At 39.0% G+C, this 17,396-nt stretch overlaps 1 long non-coding RNA gene across 1 annotated transcript in view; it reads right to left on the reverse strand.

Moving 5' to 3' along the window:
• Window positions 1–17,396, reverse strand: part of LOC309695832 — a 350,850-nt gene that overhangs the window by 321,384 nt on the left and 12,070 nt on the right. The window lies entirely within an intron of this gene.

The raw sequence follows: 17,396 nt of genomic DNA on the forward strand, positions 1-17,396 counted from the left end.
CTTGTGTACAGAAGACAGGAGGGTTAATATTACGTGGATTCAGAAGGTTGCAGTGAAGGCTACAGTTCAGTTCTATTCTATTCTGTTCTATTTTAGGCCTAATACAGCATAACTAAGGGAGGGTTCAAGGTCACCTAATATATCCCTAACTATAACCTTAATCAAAAGGGAATGTTTTAGACCTAATCTTATAAATAGTGAGGGTGTCTGTCTCCCAAATCCAAACTGAGGACCTGGAAGCTGAAGGTTCTGCCTTCCATTCTACTTTTAAATACCCTAGGAACCATGAGTAAGCCAGCTGTCTGAGAGCAAAGCTCTGTTGGAGTTATACGGTACTATAAGGTCTTTAGGATAAGACTGCGTCCGATTATTCAAGAACTAAGTGAGGAGCAGGATTTTAAATAAATTTAACAGGCAGCTGATGAAGAGAAGCCGATGTGGGAGAAATATCCTTTCTTTCTATTCACTGTCAGTAGTGTTGCTGCAGCATCCTGAATCAACTGAAGGCTTTCTATGCAGCTTTTCGAGCAAATTGAGAATAATGAATTACAATAGTCCAGCCTAGGTGTAATAAAAGCATTATTACTGAATTATCATATACTGGGTATATTTCTGAACTAAAACTGGTGGACTTTGCAGGACTCTGTGTTACAACAAAACGTTTAAACCCAGATTATTTCCTCAAAAGAGACAGTAGAGTTGAAGGGCTGATGATTCCAGGTGAATGGGGTTGTGATGACATATGTCGCTGATGCCAGAGAAGCCGGTGAACAGTGGCAGTCATGCTTGCTATATTTGCAAGCATGAGGTTGATTTGGTGGTGAGTAGAATTAACAGATGCCTGTCTTGCTGGCACACAAAGGAAATCTAGGGCACGAGAAGAACTTGATTACAAAACTGGAGATCAAAACGAGAGCAAGAAAATTAGAGAGGAGCCTGGGTGTTGTTTCCCACTACAGCTGACAAACCAGACATCAAACATCAACGTCTTTTTCATACTGACCCAAATTTAAGAATCATCACTGCTGATGAGAGGTTGGGCTACAGCTACAACCAGACAATTTTCAGTTGAACAGTCCACAGCTGTGGAACCATAAGGCAGCGCTTCAAATGAGACCAGTGCACAGTAGTTATTTTTTCCCCAACATTTACTGGGTTGTGTATTTTAACATCAAACATGAGACTACGCTGCTCAAAAATGAAAGTCGGCAAATTGGCATTTTGACATCCTGCTTGAAGGGCTAACTCCCATAGCACAACAAAGGGCTCCCACTGGGAGGAGGCCTTGGGTAGACCCATGCAGGACACACTGGAGAGATTATATCTCTTGGCAGTCCTGGTGTTACCTCGACACTAAAAGCTGATTTTTCTCAAACATTCTGTTGTGCAATTTTGTGCTAGTAGATTTGTCGATTTTAGAAATATTTCAAACGGACAAAAACCTCCATAATGTAGCCTGTAAACTCCACAATCAGAATGTGCCATATACTCACGCAAAATAAGAACACAAAGAATTTCCAAATAGAATTTCCACATCAACAAACACAAAGAGTAACAAGGCTGTGGGCCACACTCAGTATGGGTGAAGTCGATATTAGTTAACATCAATGCAGGAAATTGATTCACTTTTAAATTAAATTACCAAAAAATTGTTTGACATGAAACTGTTCTGACAGCCAATTTCCAATTGATGTTCTCACTTCAATTAACAGACACTGTTGTTTTAATTAAGTAAATTGAATTGACAGAACTAATGGTGAGTCATTGCTGACCTTTACAAGCAATTTGAGTGTTTATTGTGGTTCTTCTTCCCGCTTTGGGTGGCATTTAGGTTAATATATTAATATTAATATCAATGAAAATTATGTGTTTTATTCTGATAACACAATTTAATTAGAGTGAGAGTCTTCAAAACCAAAACCCTCCCCCCCATCACCATATCACTCCCTGGTGTTAAATTACAGCAGCTGATGAGGCAAGCAGACATGGAGTAAATGTTTAAACAGGAACTCGAGCCACTGGAGAGTTACAGGAGAAGATGAGAGGGGAAACAAAACCCCTTCCTACAACTCTCCTTGATTAATTTGTGTAAAAAGTCCACGGTTACTGGTGGACAGCTGTCCTGTTCATTCACAAATGGGAATATGACACGAAGCTCACTCATTCGTAGGTTTACCGCCAGCAAAGAATGCCAACCCAGTTCTAGGGTTTCTCACAAACACTTTCAGCAAACATGAGAAACACATTAACAGAGCTTCTTTATTACAAGCCCAACTCTGCACAAGCTTTCTTAACAGTCCTCTTTTCCTTGCTAGCTACGTGCACCACCTCTGGAGGCCCGGCAGAGGAGGCAGTACTGAAATATGGAGAGGGACTGATTAGAATCTGCAGAACAGGTGTGTCACTCACCTCACCTGAGCTGTCCCATCGAGCCCAACCTCTCCCATCGGCAGCCAATCGAAGAGCTCACCCCACCAACACAGGGAACACATTCATAAGCTTCCTCACTTTAAAAGCATATCTCCTGGTTCACACCTCCTCAATTGACCTTCAAATGCCTGCCTTAAGCTGTGAATGCTTAATGGTAAGAGGCTTTGGAGGAGAATATCCCTCCCTGTATCCTTCTTCCTCAATTTCTTTCCCTTTAAGCCCAGCTCTCTTTCCCTTTCCACCCTCCCACTGTGGTTCTTTCATTTCTGATTTTATATTTTGGGGATTTAAGAGCAGATTTTATACAGTGAATGATCGGGTTTTTTTAACAGAGAAGAAGATTAAAGTAATAATCTGAGGAATTTGCAGTATATTTCTGTTAATATTCTGAGTAAGATGCTAAATGAATAAATAACTGTGGTGAAGAGTGATCCATAGCTGGGGAACAGGATATGGAAGAGCAGTCTAATGGAGACCATCTGATCAAGCACCAGCTGAAGTGTGAGTCATCTGGAGGAATAAGGGGTTGGCTAGAAGTGTGCCTTGGAGACATAACAGTGAAACTGTGGAAAAAGGTGAGTTAATTAGAAAAATATGAACATCTGTTGGACACCATAGTACAAGATCCAGTTGCTTTCCTTCTAAAAAGAAGGACAATATCCCAAATTCTTAGACTATGTATAAAGCCTGACATCTAATGGTGAAAAACAGGCCATGTTGCAAAGTAAAGGACCAGTCAGGGTGGTCTTGGCATCAAACACACGGGGTACAGGGGATTGTTGCATAGACTTGAACAGAAGTCCCTCTGGAAACTGCAGCTAAAATGTTTCTTGTGGTGAAATCATTCATGCCTAACATATTGTGTTATTCAAGATAATGGAAGAAAAACTTGATGCGGGTAAAAAAACAGTTGGCTTTTAACATGTGTTTTTAGTCTCTATCTTTAATAATAATCTCATCCTACATATGACGAACCAGCTTTGTGACAATGAGCCATTATTTTCTTTTTGGTTAGATTTTTTTATTTTGGAGTTTGTGCCACGATCTTTGGCACATGATTGCTATTCATCTTTTGCTCCTTCCACACATCCAGTTTGACAGTGTACAGTTTCTTGAGTTTTTAGGCAAGCAAATTAATGAATACTTTGAGCACAATTCAGATCAAACATCGGCAAGTGTGAGTTGGGAAGCCTTCAAGGCATACTTAAGAGGGCTAATCATAAGCTATTCTAGTAAGAAAACAAGAGAAAGAAACCAAAGGATAAAATATCTGGAAGAAAAAATTAAAATGTTAGGAGAGACAAGCTTTCAATCAGGCCAAAATAATGAGGACAATGTAAAAGAATTATTACTATTGAGAACGCAATATAACGAAATGACAAGCGAAAAAGCAGCTGTAAATTTATTGAGATTAAAGCAACAATTCTATGTCCAAAATGAAAAACCCAGCAAATTCCTGGCTTGGCGTATAAAACAGCAGGAATCTGAAAAGGCAATTACAAAACTTGAAACTTTAAATGGAAATATCATAGTAGACCCATTAGAGATAAACAATGCATTTAAAGTGTTTTATGAAACATTATATAATTCTGAATTCAACAATGCAACTCGAATACAATCTTTATTTCTAGATAAAACTGGTATACCAAAAATTTCAGACGAGGACAAAGAAAATGTTGACAGGCAAATTAGTATGCATGAAATTATTGATGCTATAAACTCTCTAAATGCTGGTAAAACAGCTGGCCCAGACGGATTTCCAATCGACCTTTATAAATACTTTAAAGATAAATTAGCACAGCCCCTCTTAGATATGTATATAGAATGTTTTAATACTGGTAATCTTACTGCTTCATTGAGGGAGTCCCTGATAATATTCCTTCCTAAACCTGGAAAACTAAATAACAAGTGTGAAAACATGCGTCCTATAAGCTTAATTAACACAGACACTAAATTATCTGTATAATTCTCGCCAAAAGATTAGAAAGTGCTCTTCCAGTTATTATAGGAGATGATCAAAATGGATTTGTTAAACATAGGCAGGGTTTTCATAATGTAAGACGAGTCCTCAACATTCTTCATAATCAAAGTGAACAGGAAGATACAGTCATTCTTTCGCTCGCCGCGGAGAAGGCTTTTGATAGAATCGAATGGCCATATTTCTTTGATGTCATTGTTAGATTTGGGTTTGGTAATTTATTTCTGCATTGGATCAAGCTACTACACTGTCAGTCTGTTGCTCAGGTTCAGACAAATGAGGTAATTTTTGTACCATTTGACATTAAAGGAGGGTTCACCATTATCTCCACGTTTATTCCTTTTAGCTATTGAACCTCTGGCAATAGCTGTTAGAACCAGTGGACAAATACAAGGTGTTAGGATTGGTAGAAAGGAGCATAGAATTGCTTTATTTGCTGATGATGTCATGCTATTTTTAAAGCAACTAAAAACTTCTGTGCCTGCTATAAAGGATTTAATAGATCAGTTTGGGGCCTTCTCAGGGTATAAAGTAAATGTAACAAAATCATCATTAATGTTACTTAAACAAGGGTATAATCAAAACGTAAGTCAGAATATATCTGGCTTTACTGTTAATTCTGAACACACTTATCTAGGCATTAAAATAGTTCCTTCACTAAAAGATGTGGTGGTACTTAACTATAATACAATTCTACAGAAAATTTCCAAAGATTTGGAGCGTTGGACAAGTTTACCACTATCTATTATTGGAAGGATTAATGTTCTTAAAATTAATGTTGATAGGTTTGTAGCTTGAACCCATCCGCTGGAACGTTGAAGACAATATAATTACACTGCTAAGCAAGACACAAATAGGCAAAGTCCTTCATGTTACTCGTGCACGGGAGAGACCGGACAGAGCGCCGTCCCTTCGCTTGACCCCAGTTGCTCTCGTCCGTCCTCCCGTAACACTGTCCTTTTATTGAGGTTACATGAATATGCATAGGTTCATTAACATACGACGTCTACATACAAACAAAGAGTACCTTGCCTGTGTGTGTGTGTGTGTGTGTGTGTGTGTGTGTGTGTGTGTGTGTGTGTTGCTGATCAAAGGGTCAAACATCCTTGGTCAGGAAGAGGGTAGACTAGACCCCCCCCCGGTGAGGAAGTCCAGCAGTTCATCTAAACAGAAAAGCACTTAGACTAGAACAGACGTAGCTACGTTAATCCTACCATAAAACAATTAAAACAAGATGCGACCTCTTCCCGTGCTCCCAGGATGTAGGTGTGCATTCTAGTGTGGAATGCACACCAAGCCTCTGTAGCCTGTTAAAGATCACACAACTTATCACTACACAATTGATTATACACCTCTAAGCATCTATGGTTAAATATTTCTAAGCATAAATAACAATCAACAATACAAACTCTAACAAATGTATTACCTAAACTCTTGCATATGTTTCAGAATGTCCCACTGGCTCCTCCTACTGGATTGTTTACAAAACTAGCGTCATTAGTCAGAGAGTTTATTTGGAACAAGAAGCATCCCCACATTCGCTTGTCTTTGTTGTATCTTCCCTTTGATGCAGGGGGGTTGAAATGCCCCAATTTTTACTGGTACTATCTGGCTGTTCAACTAAGGACAATAATGTTTTATTTTCCATCCCAAAATACCCCATCTTGGGTGGGGATGGAAGCAAATTCTCTTAAAATGCCATTAAACTTGTACTTATACTCTGCGCAGCCAAAACAATTAAAGAAAGAAACAAATAATCCCATTGTCCGAAATATGATTAAAGTTTGGTTTACAATAAAAGAAATGATGAATATTAAGAATAATCTCTCTCAGTTTAGTCCTATTTGGGGAAATGCCTTATTTGTACCAGGAAATTTGGACGCAGGGTTCCAGGGTTGGGCAGAAAAAGGTGTTAGGAAAGTGGGTGATCTTTTCTGTGATGGAATAATTGTCATGGCTGGGTCTGTGACCCAGCATTTTGTGTTCATTATATATTGTGTATTTCTGTTTTTAGTATGGGGATATGTTAAGTTGTTGTTTTTGCATTAGTTAGAACTTGAGTCTTTGTGTTTTGTCATTTATTGTTTGGGTTAAGCTCATCCATCTCTCTTAAACCCCTAAGTTGTTCAGCCTTAGTTCTGTTTATTGGATCTCCTCATTTCCCCTTCCCCTGGATCTTAGTCTCATTTGCCCTTTGTGTTCCACGTCTCATGTTGTCAAGCCCATGTTGTTTGGTCTGTCTCATGTTTCCTGTTTTATTTTGAAACAGTCCTCTGTTCTTTGTTCATTGCATTTAGTTTCACTTCCCCTGTCCTGTCATTAGGTTATGTGTGTCAGCTGTGTCCTCATGTGTCTCCACTTCCTCTGATCACCTCATGTGTGTATTTAGTCCTCAGTCTTGCTGTGTTCAGTGTTGCGTTGTCTGTGTTATCTCCCCTAGCCCTTGTCACAGTTTGTATGTTGTTTAGTCATAGTCTAAATCCCAGTCTATGTTCAGGTTTTCCCTCAGTTACTTTGTTGTTGTTTTTTCCGTGAGCTTTCGGCCCTAAATAAAGGCTCGCTTTTTGTTAAGTCCAGTTTTGTGTCCTGGCCTCTGTCTGCTCTTGGGTCCTCTACTCACTCCACACGGTCTGCCCCAGCAGTCCGTGACAATAATGGTTTCATTTGAGGATTTAGTTCCAAAATTTAAAATCCCCCAAAAACACTTCTTTAAGTATTTACAGATTAGAAGCTTCATTTCTTCCATGCAAAATCAGTCTCTCAACATTACCCAGTTAAGTAAGTTAGAGGAGTTAATGGTGAAAAAATGTGGTAACAAAGGCTTAATTTTAACATTCTATAACTGGATTGTCTCTGCCTGTTTCTAAGTTAGAAGCTTGGAGAAAAGACCTAAATATTAATATTTCTGAGGAGACATGGAAGTCAATTTGCTTAAAATCACAAAAACAATCAATTAATAGTAACCTAAAGTTATTACAATACAATTGGATCATCCAAACATATGCAACACCGGTGAAATTGAACAAATATAATAGCAGAATTCCAGATACATGTTTTAAATGTGGAGAAGCCCGTGGAACATTTTTCCACTGTATATGGGAATGCAGAATTGTCCGTGCATTTTGGCAGGAAGTGATGAACAAAATAAACCAAATTTTGAATACAAAGATTGCTTTAGATGTATAAATGTTGCTATTACATGTGTATTCTAAAAATCTTAAACTAGGAGCCCATCAAATTGAGTTTATGGATTATTGTACATTACAGGCAAAACGTATGATTGCATTAAATTGGAAAAAATCAGATCCTCCTGCTATTTGTGCTTGGATAAATTCTTTGGCACAGTGTATGGCAATGGAAAGGATAATGTATTTTCTCAAAGACAAGTTAACATATTTTGATGAGATTTGGAAGCCATTTAAAAACTTTATTAAAGAAGTAAACATTGGACAACTGCAGGAGTGTGGATGAGGGGAAAATAGTTTAGTAGCTATTTCTGTTGTGTATTTTTTTCTCTTTCTTTTTTGTTTCCTTTTAATATGTATAAATGTCACATATTGTACGAACGTATACATATTTTATGTGTTTTTTATTTGATGGGGTGGGAGGTGGGGTGGGGTTCCTATTACTGAAGCATATTACTGGGAAAACAAACCTTTGTATGCTGTTGCAAAAAGCAATAAAAATATTGTTTAGCACAGTGTAATTATATAGGTCATGTAGTTTTGGCATTTCTCATATGTGATCTAAAGTTTTCAAGCCAGAGACTTTTTCTCCAACAGATTTGTCATGCACGTTAGTCCAGCCCATTTAAGGTCAAAGTGTGGCCCATGATGTAAAATCTAAAAAATAAGGGCTTAGTTTAACCCTGACTTGATATTCATTTATTTTTTTATATTTAGTAGAAACTTATTCCAAAAATATTGAATTTTTTTGTCTCCTTCAAACTATTAACACTGTGCTGAGGACAGATGTCTCCTCTAAGTACTGCTTTGAACAGAGACATGAGAGTTATTAAGGGCATGATGTTCAAATTCTTCAGAAAGATGAGTTCTCTAAATGAACACTAGTTATAACATGTTGCAGTTTCAAAAATATTTTAGACATCTGCCAAGACATTACGTCCATTTTTTACATTATTTATTTATTTATTTATTTTTAATGACATAGTTTCAGTGCTTTTATATTCACTTGTTCTTGAATACATTTGAAGACACAAGAAAAAGATACACTTCAGAATAGACAAAGGGTCCTTGAGATGACGCAGCTTACGTAAATGGTTGTGCAAGTGGATACGACATCATTTACTGCAGAGACTGTGTGGCCATGTGCAGTTCTGAGGTATTTCTGCATAATATAAGCAAAGCCATCAAATATTTTGTTTAACAACGTGGACACAGGTGAAAAGAAGATTGATGTGAAGAAGAAAATGAAGCGGGTGAAAAAAATCTTTTCAAGGAAAGAAGACAATAATCAAAAGGTTAAGCAATATCCCATCTGACTCAAGACAAGGTGACCTTGAATATTCAAACAATGCAAGACACTGAATTGTCATTTATATTTTTCTCATGTGAAAAACTCAGGGCAACTTTAGGGTGTAGATTTCCTTATAAAATTGTGGCCTGTTGTTGAAAATTCAACACATCACTTAACCAACCTGTCTGTCCCAATATTTGAGTTTGTGGGACTGTCATTATATATTTTTTCAAGAGCACAGCATGCCAAAAACATATCTAAGCTCTGTACAACAGATGTGATGTAGAATCAAGGGCTGTCTTCCAATTCAGGGTCTGCAGCCTTAAAGTACGGACTTCAAGGCCAATTACATCACAGCGGCGCGCCGAAGGCTGTCCCAATTCAAAGGTTGCTCGAAATGCGGCCCTGAAATGCGTCCTTCATTTCCCTGAATTTTAAGGCAGTGTAGACTTCGTGGCCCAACATATCCCAGAATGCATAGCGCGGCGATGGGTGTGGATAAATTTGCAGAAAAAAATGGCGGATGAGGGGCGGCCGAAGAGTACACTTTAAGTACTGAATATTATGTCACTTATTTATGTGCAAATGTTTAATAACGAAGAACATTAAAACATTACTGTTGGCTACATGTCTGCAAAGTTATGTGACATTAGTGACGTTTGTACTAACTTGGTTTTAAAGCCTTTACTTTAATATATACGCCGTTCAATAGCTGAGCTTAATCTTACAGAGAATGATCAAAGCTCATGTAGAAACAAACAAACAAATGAACAAAAGATTTTCTCCTTCATTTCTGTCAAACAAAGCTGTATGACACGTTTCCAGCTGTTAGTATCATGGTTGCTAGGCAACCTGGGCAGCGCAACGGAGGCTAGACCGTCCCATTTCACAAGCCTCGCACTTCCGGCCTTAGCGGTCTTTGAGTACGCGGCCCTTGAGGATCGTTGAGGCTGCGTACTTTAAGGCTGCAGACCCTGAATTGGGAGACAGCCAAGGTGAATGGCATCAGATGACCCATCTGCAATCACCGAACCTTCAGAAGATGGTTAAACCGTGGTCATTAAGAGATAGATATGGTCAGCAATGATACTCAGGTAGGCTGTGGTATTTAAAATGCTCAGTTTGTACCAAGGGGCCCGACAGTTTGCCAAGAAAATATCCCCCGTACCTTGACACCACGAGAAGCAGTCTGAACCATTTATACAAGGCAGGATGGAGCCATGCTTGCATGTTGTTTAAATCAAATTCTGTCCTCTGAATATCAAAGGAAAAATCGAGACTCATCAGACCAGGCAAAGTTTATCCAGTCTTCTGCTTTCCAGTTTTGGCGTGGTCCTTTGCTACTCTTGCCTATCTGCATTAAGGTTAACCATGATGTGTATCAAGAGACTCTCTTCTGCAAACCTTGGTTGTAATGAATGGTTGTTTAAGTTAGTGCTGCCTGACCTGTTGTCTGACCGCTAACATTAACCAGGCATTTTTTCCCAGAGCATTTTTTTAACACTTGATATTTTCTACAACACATCACCATGGCGACTTTACTTTATTTGCTATCAATCACAATAATTAAATAATTAATCAATCCATCCATCAATCTGTCCTCCCATTTATCTCATTCACTCTCAAGAAATAAATTGCAACATAAATGAGTAGAAATATAACAAGCATGCAAGTTTCATCTCAATGAATCAGGTGAAAAAGTGACATCGACAGCCATGCATGGACCAATAAGCAAAAAGCAACAATCCAAAACATACACTCAACATTAATATTAATATTTCCATTGTTTTCATCTGTCTCAAGATTGGCTGCTACTCTTACATGCACGATCTTAAATGTCCCCTCTTTTTCTGTGGTTGTTGAACGTTACACTGCTGGAGGTTGAGCGCTGCTATCTCCTTCATAACATTAAAAGCCAGGTATGGGTACATGCATTAATTACAATTTCTGTCACGTCTTCAAGGAATTCAGTTAAATATCAGATCAATTTAGGTTCCTGTCTGAATTCATTTAGTGTCACAAATGATGCTACTTCAACCACAGATACATGTTGCATACAAATTAGAAGTGTTTTCTTTCTCATGACTAGTCACAGTCTAATTTTGCCACTTCCTTAAAATACATCTTGGCATCCAATTGAGCTACTACTGTGTGATTGTAGGTTTTATTCACACCTCTATTTTGGATTACTTGTAAACAAAGATAAAAACAATGCATTGCTGCACTGTAGTTTATTGTCTATGCTCATTCATTTATTACATTTACTGAACAAATATAACGACATCATTCTGAACTGAACCAACATGAACCAAGAAAAAAGAAACATTTAATTAATTACACTGACCAAAAGCTGGCCATGCGGCACTTCACTTCAGTAATTGCTTCGCTGAAGTTCTTCCTCTGTCTTTTATGCGGTTCCTCTGGATGTGGGTGGTTGTTTGCCAAGAAAAGTAAAAGCACGCCAACAGAGATAGGAAAGAGCAAGACTGTTAGTGTTGTGGAAGTTGTCACGTTTGAAAGTTGCTGATATTCTGAAAAAGGGAAGAGTTAGTGCTATGAATCAGATCCAATTTCATGCAGCATGGGAGAAAGAGGCACATAATTTTAAGTTCAGCCCCTGGGGCGCTGGGTTTGTTTTTTCGTGTGATTATATTTGTTTGAGCTCATTTTCTCACTTGTATCTGAGCCCACACGTACATGAATAGGTGGGGTGGTTGAAGAAGACAAGGCTGTATTTTTGAGTACCAACTGCATTTATGGATTTTCTTTTTTGTTATCCCTCAAATAGAAACAGTATGGTTTCGTCGATAGCATACTTTCTCTGGATTGTATGGAATAAACTCACATATATATCCACAAATGTGTATCCTTCTCTCAAATGAAACTTGATATAATTCAGTCATAAATTCCTCAGAATATAGGCACCTCTTAACCATCATAGTGGCACAATACTAGCCGGCAAGCATAAACAATAAAAATTACAAACTACAGCCAAGTTGGCTGTAAGTGATCCTGAATCTAAATTACTTTTTTTATTATACACAGCTCAAAAAATAAAGGGAACACTTAAACAACACAATGTAACTCCAAGTAAGTCACACTTCTGTGAAATCAAACTGTCCACTTAGGAAGCAACACTGATTGACAATCAATTTCACATGCTGTTGGGCAAATGGAATAGACAACAGGTGGAAATTATAGGCAATTAGCGCGACATGCCCAATAAAGGAGTGGTTCTGCTTCTCAGTACCTATGCTTTCTGGCTAAAGTTTTGGTTACTTTTGAATGCTGGTGGTGATTTCACTCTAGTGGTAGCATGAGTGGCTCTTCCTAACTTTTTTCCTCTGACTCTTAAAACGTCTTCCTAAAAAGCTCTGCGAGAGTGATGACACTGCAGTCAAAAGGCTGTTTTAGTTCCAGATTGTGCGCTGTGGAAGTTCTCCTGTCCGGGAAAACAAACAAGCAAAAACAATCATTTTGCGCTGTGTTGCTTTTACTTCATGAATTTGACTTGCCAACCAATTAGTCACACAGCTGAGCTTTAAACTGAACAGGAATAGCTGAAGTAAGAAAACAAACACCTTCCTGCGGCCCCGTGCTGAGCTGGGGATGTCAGCCCTGCTCACTTGCCACGAAATGTTAAAAATCAGAGACAGAGCTGAGCGCCAAGTACACATGAAAGGCTTTGTGTGGTAAGGGACTGGAAAGACAGATGAAGGGATGAGGGCAGTGATTGTACAACCTTCACACTACTTTTTCATCCATTTTTGCCACCCTTCCATCCTAAAGCACCTTAAGTGTGCACTCTCCTGCAGCACTCTCCTAAGGGGGCCAGACTAATTTGAATATCCCATGCTGTCTGCCTTTTCATGTGATGCCCCTCTCCTTTTTTTTTTTTTTTTTTTTTTTTTTTAAGAGGCATAGATGAAAAAGCCAAGAGGTTGGAGTATGGGGTGGCGGGCTGCGCTGAAAAGGAGAAATGGCATCAGGGTACAAGGATAAGTGAGGTGTGAGAGGAAGAAGGGAGAATGTAAGGAGGTTTGAATCCATGTTTATTAACTGTGGATGAATTGTTGAGAAGACAGGCTGCACTGCTGAAAAGGTATAATTTCTGACATGTAAGCATAGTGTTGTCAAAGCAGCATGTGTTAAAGCTGCAGCATAACAACTGCATACAAACAAAGCACAGCATGCCACTCTACATCTTGAGTTGAGAAGCTACAGCACAGTGTAAGTGCAGAATTCTAAATACCTCCTAAAGACTTCAATCCACAGTAGGCCCCATATGGAGACACAAATTCTCTTTTCATTTCAGAAAAAGACACAACGGGAAATTCAAAGTCAGACAATTCAAGAACTTGGGGAGTAAGCTAAAGTGCTTTCTTGCTGGGAATATGTGGTACTAATTTAGGTACACAATGCAATTACATGTAGCTCTGGAAGTAAAATGAGAAAGGAAAAGCAACTAGCCTCTACTTGCTGACTGAAACCATGCAGCCCTCAGTGAGCACTCAGCAGAAACTGAGGTACAAAATTTATATTCAAACTTCACACTGAATTAATAGAAGGGTGCGTTTGACAGATGAAAATGATTGTGTGATGAAATGAGAGCAAACATGGTTAAACATACTTTACTGTGGGATAAATATGTTGTGAACAAAAATCATTGGGTAGATAAGAAACCACTTCCAGTCCAATCCAAAGCTCACCATTCTGCTTTCATTTTCCTTTTTGTCCTCTCTCAGTCCTCCTCCTCACCCGTTCCCTCCATCCCAAAAGGGCAGACATGGTTTACCAATTTACTCCACTCTGCACTGTGAGCACGTTTCTATCTCTCTCTGCAGATGGATGAATAACTGCTAACTGGAAATATGTTTTGGATGAATATGTTGAATGTTCTTGTAGACTGACAGAGAAGGAGGAAAAGATCCATGAATGCATGTTGTTTTTTTGTTTTTAAGTGAGATCTTGAGTAGAGAGGATGAAAGAAGGAATACACTTTTTTTTTTTTTTTTTTTTGAAATGTGTTGACAAAGAGAAGTTGCTCAGGGGCATTAGATAATGTGTCACATAAAAACATCAGAATCTATGCAGCTTTTAAAAATCTTTTTGTACACATACAAAAATGGAGTACGACTACTCAAACACTACAAGGCTTAATTCGTGTATCTTATAGTCCATGGCAAGATTTCGACCAAGAAAGCAGAATTATGTCTATGCTTTTACTTTAGAAATTGCTTCTTGCAGACATATACCCTGCATCTTTCTCTATGATAGCTTGGATAGGCTCCAGCAACCCCATGGCCCATGAAGATATTCATCCAACATTGCATTTGAAGCCAACTTTAGCTTCTGAATTCAGGCAAGTGAAGTTAAGACTTAGATTTTAGAGTACACAGGATGTGAATCTGGCACAAGTGCCATGACACAAAATGTTATTAGCAATATTGCAAGATCTCTCACACTTAGCTTCTCACATTCAGACACTTATTAATGACAGACTGGTGTTCTATAATAAATATGCTTATCTTAAAAGTAAATTTTAGTGGATAAACCTGATCACTAACCAGTGAGTAAAAAACAAAAAAACCCCAAAAACTTCAAAACACAAATGTCCCAAATGAGATATAAACTGCTATTTCCTGGCTTTTTCCACCGCCACCACGCTAGCATCCTAATGTGGGCTTTATTGCTTTTCAAAACAGTTAACTTACAGTTGTAATCAGGAGTTTTCATTCACTCATTATGGGCATGGATATCATGTCAATTTGATGCTTTTAATGATTTCTTTGAATGTTTCTGTTTCCCAAATAAAATGATTATTCAACATACATGTTACAGCCCCTGGCCTTGGAAGAAGCGAGCCAGCCTTCCTGCATGCAAATTCGAGTGTGGCAACCCACACAGACAATTGGCTGCCTGGGAACCTGTGGTTTGCACCTCCAGGGAAAGTCTATGGGACCAGCTGAGGGATGCCAGACCAATCAGCAACTGATTGGGCACACCTGCGTCTTTAAAAGGCTGAAGAACATTCATCCAGGGGCTGCTGCTTTGTGTTGAGTGTGCAGTCTGCACTGCATGCTTCTGTCTATGAGCCTTGTTTGCAAAACCTTGTCTAAACTGTGAGATTCTCTCAAGTAATATTGGTTGTGCTATGGCCTGTGAAGCAAATTTTGATTTCTAAGCAAGCAAGTTGTTTTCTATTTGGTTGTTTGTTGCTATTATTTTTCAGTTCTCTGAGTTTTTAGTCCACTGTGGAGCCATTTTACATTGGCATTGGACTCAGAGGTTTCTGGCTAAGAGAGAAACCCGTGCTTCAAAGTTAACCCCTTTAAGTGTAATTGAAATGTGGAGGTGCCTACATGGGTGTGCCGAATACCTTTTTGGAGAAAAGGCTGGGTGGAGTCAAACTTCAGATCACTGTACTAGCTGTGTAGCACAGTGGTGGTAGAATCATGCTCTCGGGCTGTTTTGCAGTAGTGCTGATACATTGCAAAAGGTGGATGGAATAATGGAGGAGGACTACCTCCATATTCTTCACTTTCACCTCAACAGCTAGATAGCTGAAACTTGGGTTTCTTACAGGACAGTGATCCCAAACAAATCAAAACTGGTATTGAATGGATACAACAAGATAACATTAAGCTTCTCAAATAGCCTTTCCAAAGCCCCACACTCAACCATGTGTGGACTGTGTTTAAAAGCTGGGTCGGTGCCAGGAAACCAACCAGTTGAAATGAACTCTATTTCTCCCAAGAAAAACAGTCAGATATCCAGCCACAAATGTGCCAAAAGCTTGTTGATGGTAACCAAAAGTGGTATGCTTGAGGTACAACTTCTGAGATTTTGATCCACAGTGGATTAGAGAAAAGCCAAAATAAATTCAAACACTTCTTGTTTGCTGTATAATGTATTCTGTGCAAACCTGAAAAAGGAATAGTGCAAAAAGCCCCAAATTACCTTGACATTCATGGTGATTTTTATGTAAACCTCTTAATATTTATCTCCTGGCAACCAAAATTGCTGTGCCAAGTGTGTCAAGGCATCAAAGCCAAAGGACACTTTGCATTTGATTAGCTTTGACATTGGATGCTGAATTCAATGACCACCCTGTGGTTCACTGACTGAGCATAACACAGAACACCTAGCACGCAAAATAATACCAGATTTCAAAAATGAAAAGGGGACAGAATTGTTGTTGGATCTACAAATTTCTTTCAGACTGGTTTGGTTTGGATTTTGTTAAAACAATTGAGGCATTGATGCAGAATTGATGCTCTACAATATGCAATTTTTCAGTTAGTAAATCATAATGTTACATGCTTTGGCTTCAATGGCAAGCATTTATCAGCCTCACTACCAAGTTGTGCAAGATGGAGCAAAAGTAAACCTCAACCCTCCTTTTGTCCCTCTGTGGGGGGTTACTCCCACTAGGTTTATATCTGGGACTCTCCACCATTTGACCTTAGAACTGAAGAAGCTTCTCGGATGAGAGGTGAAACATCTTCAAGTAACTTAAAGGAGTCTAGACGCTTTTCTTTGCAAGCTCCTTTGACTACGATGACCTGGATGACTGAGAACCTTCACAGACAACCCTCAAAGCTAAGTTGTCCATTATGTACATGTGGCGGGGCGTGGCCGTGCAGAGGAAGCGGACGCACCGGCGCGGCATCCGCAATCATGCCCCGCCGAATTAAATATTGTACTGGGTCCTGTGGTTGGCGTTGTTGTTGTTGTGATAATGTTGAGCGGGCAGCGGGAGAGCTGCAGCTCTGTGAACAGCAACCGTGTGAGTCAAAGTATGCTGCAAAGCATGAATTTGCGCCGTGGTCTTTTACAGTACAATACAGAAAAAAAAAAAACCCATCACTAGCTGTAGGTGTTAGTTTGTCATCTTTTCTCTCTGAAGAGATGATAAGGCATGGAAAGAAGTAAATGACTTCTTGAGGAGCTGTGGTAGGCAGCAATGTAGACATGAGAGAGATACATCTGGAAAATACACTTGAGGTCAAGGAAGGATAAGAAAAAGGCATGGGAGAGCATGCTGGGAGAGCAAATCTGACATGTGGAGGTGAACAAGAGCAAGATTTGCATCAGAGAAAGAAAGTAGGAAGGCAAAAGGAGTAGAGTAGCTGCAAAGATCAAAGTAAGTTGAGTTGGCTGTATATTTTATCAATCCAATATTTCCTGGTACATGGAGAAGTGAGCATTGGAGCACAGGGGGGAGAGAAGAGAAAGAGGCGATTTATGGGATCAAAGCAGGGCAGTTAGTGTATGTGTGTGTGTGTGTGTGTGGGGGGGGATCAGAAATTAATGTGTTTATTTGGAAAAAGGAAAATGTGTTGGTCTTTGCTAACTGCCAAACTTACTTGCTAAATGGTTTTATGACAGAATGTGTTTACATCTTTAAAGGCTATCACCAGAGTTACGTTTTTTTTTTTTTTGTTTTGTTTTTTTGCTGCCATTAACATGCATGCATCCATTTAAAGCAACCCAGAGGCATGCTGCGCTG

Source organism: Aulonocara stuartgranti (genome assembly GCF_965226115.1).
Source record: "Aulonocara stuartgranti genome assembly, chromosome: 19".
Classification (NCBI taxonomy): Eukaryota; Metazoa; Chordata; class Actinopteri; order Cichliformes; family Cichlidae; genus Aulonocara; species Aulonocara stuartgranti.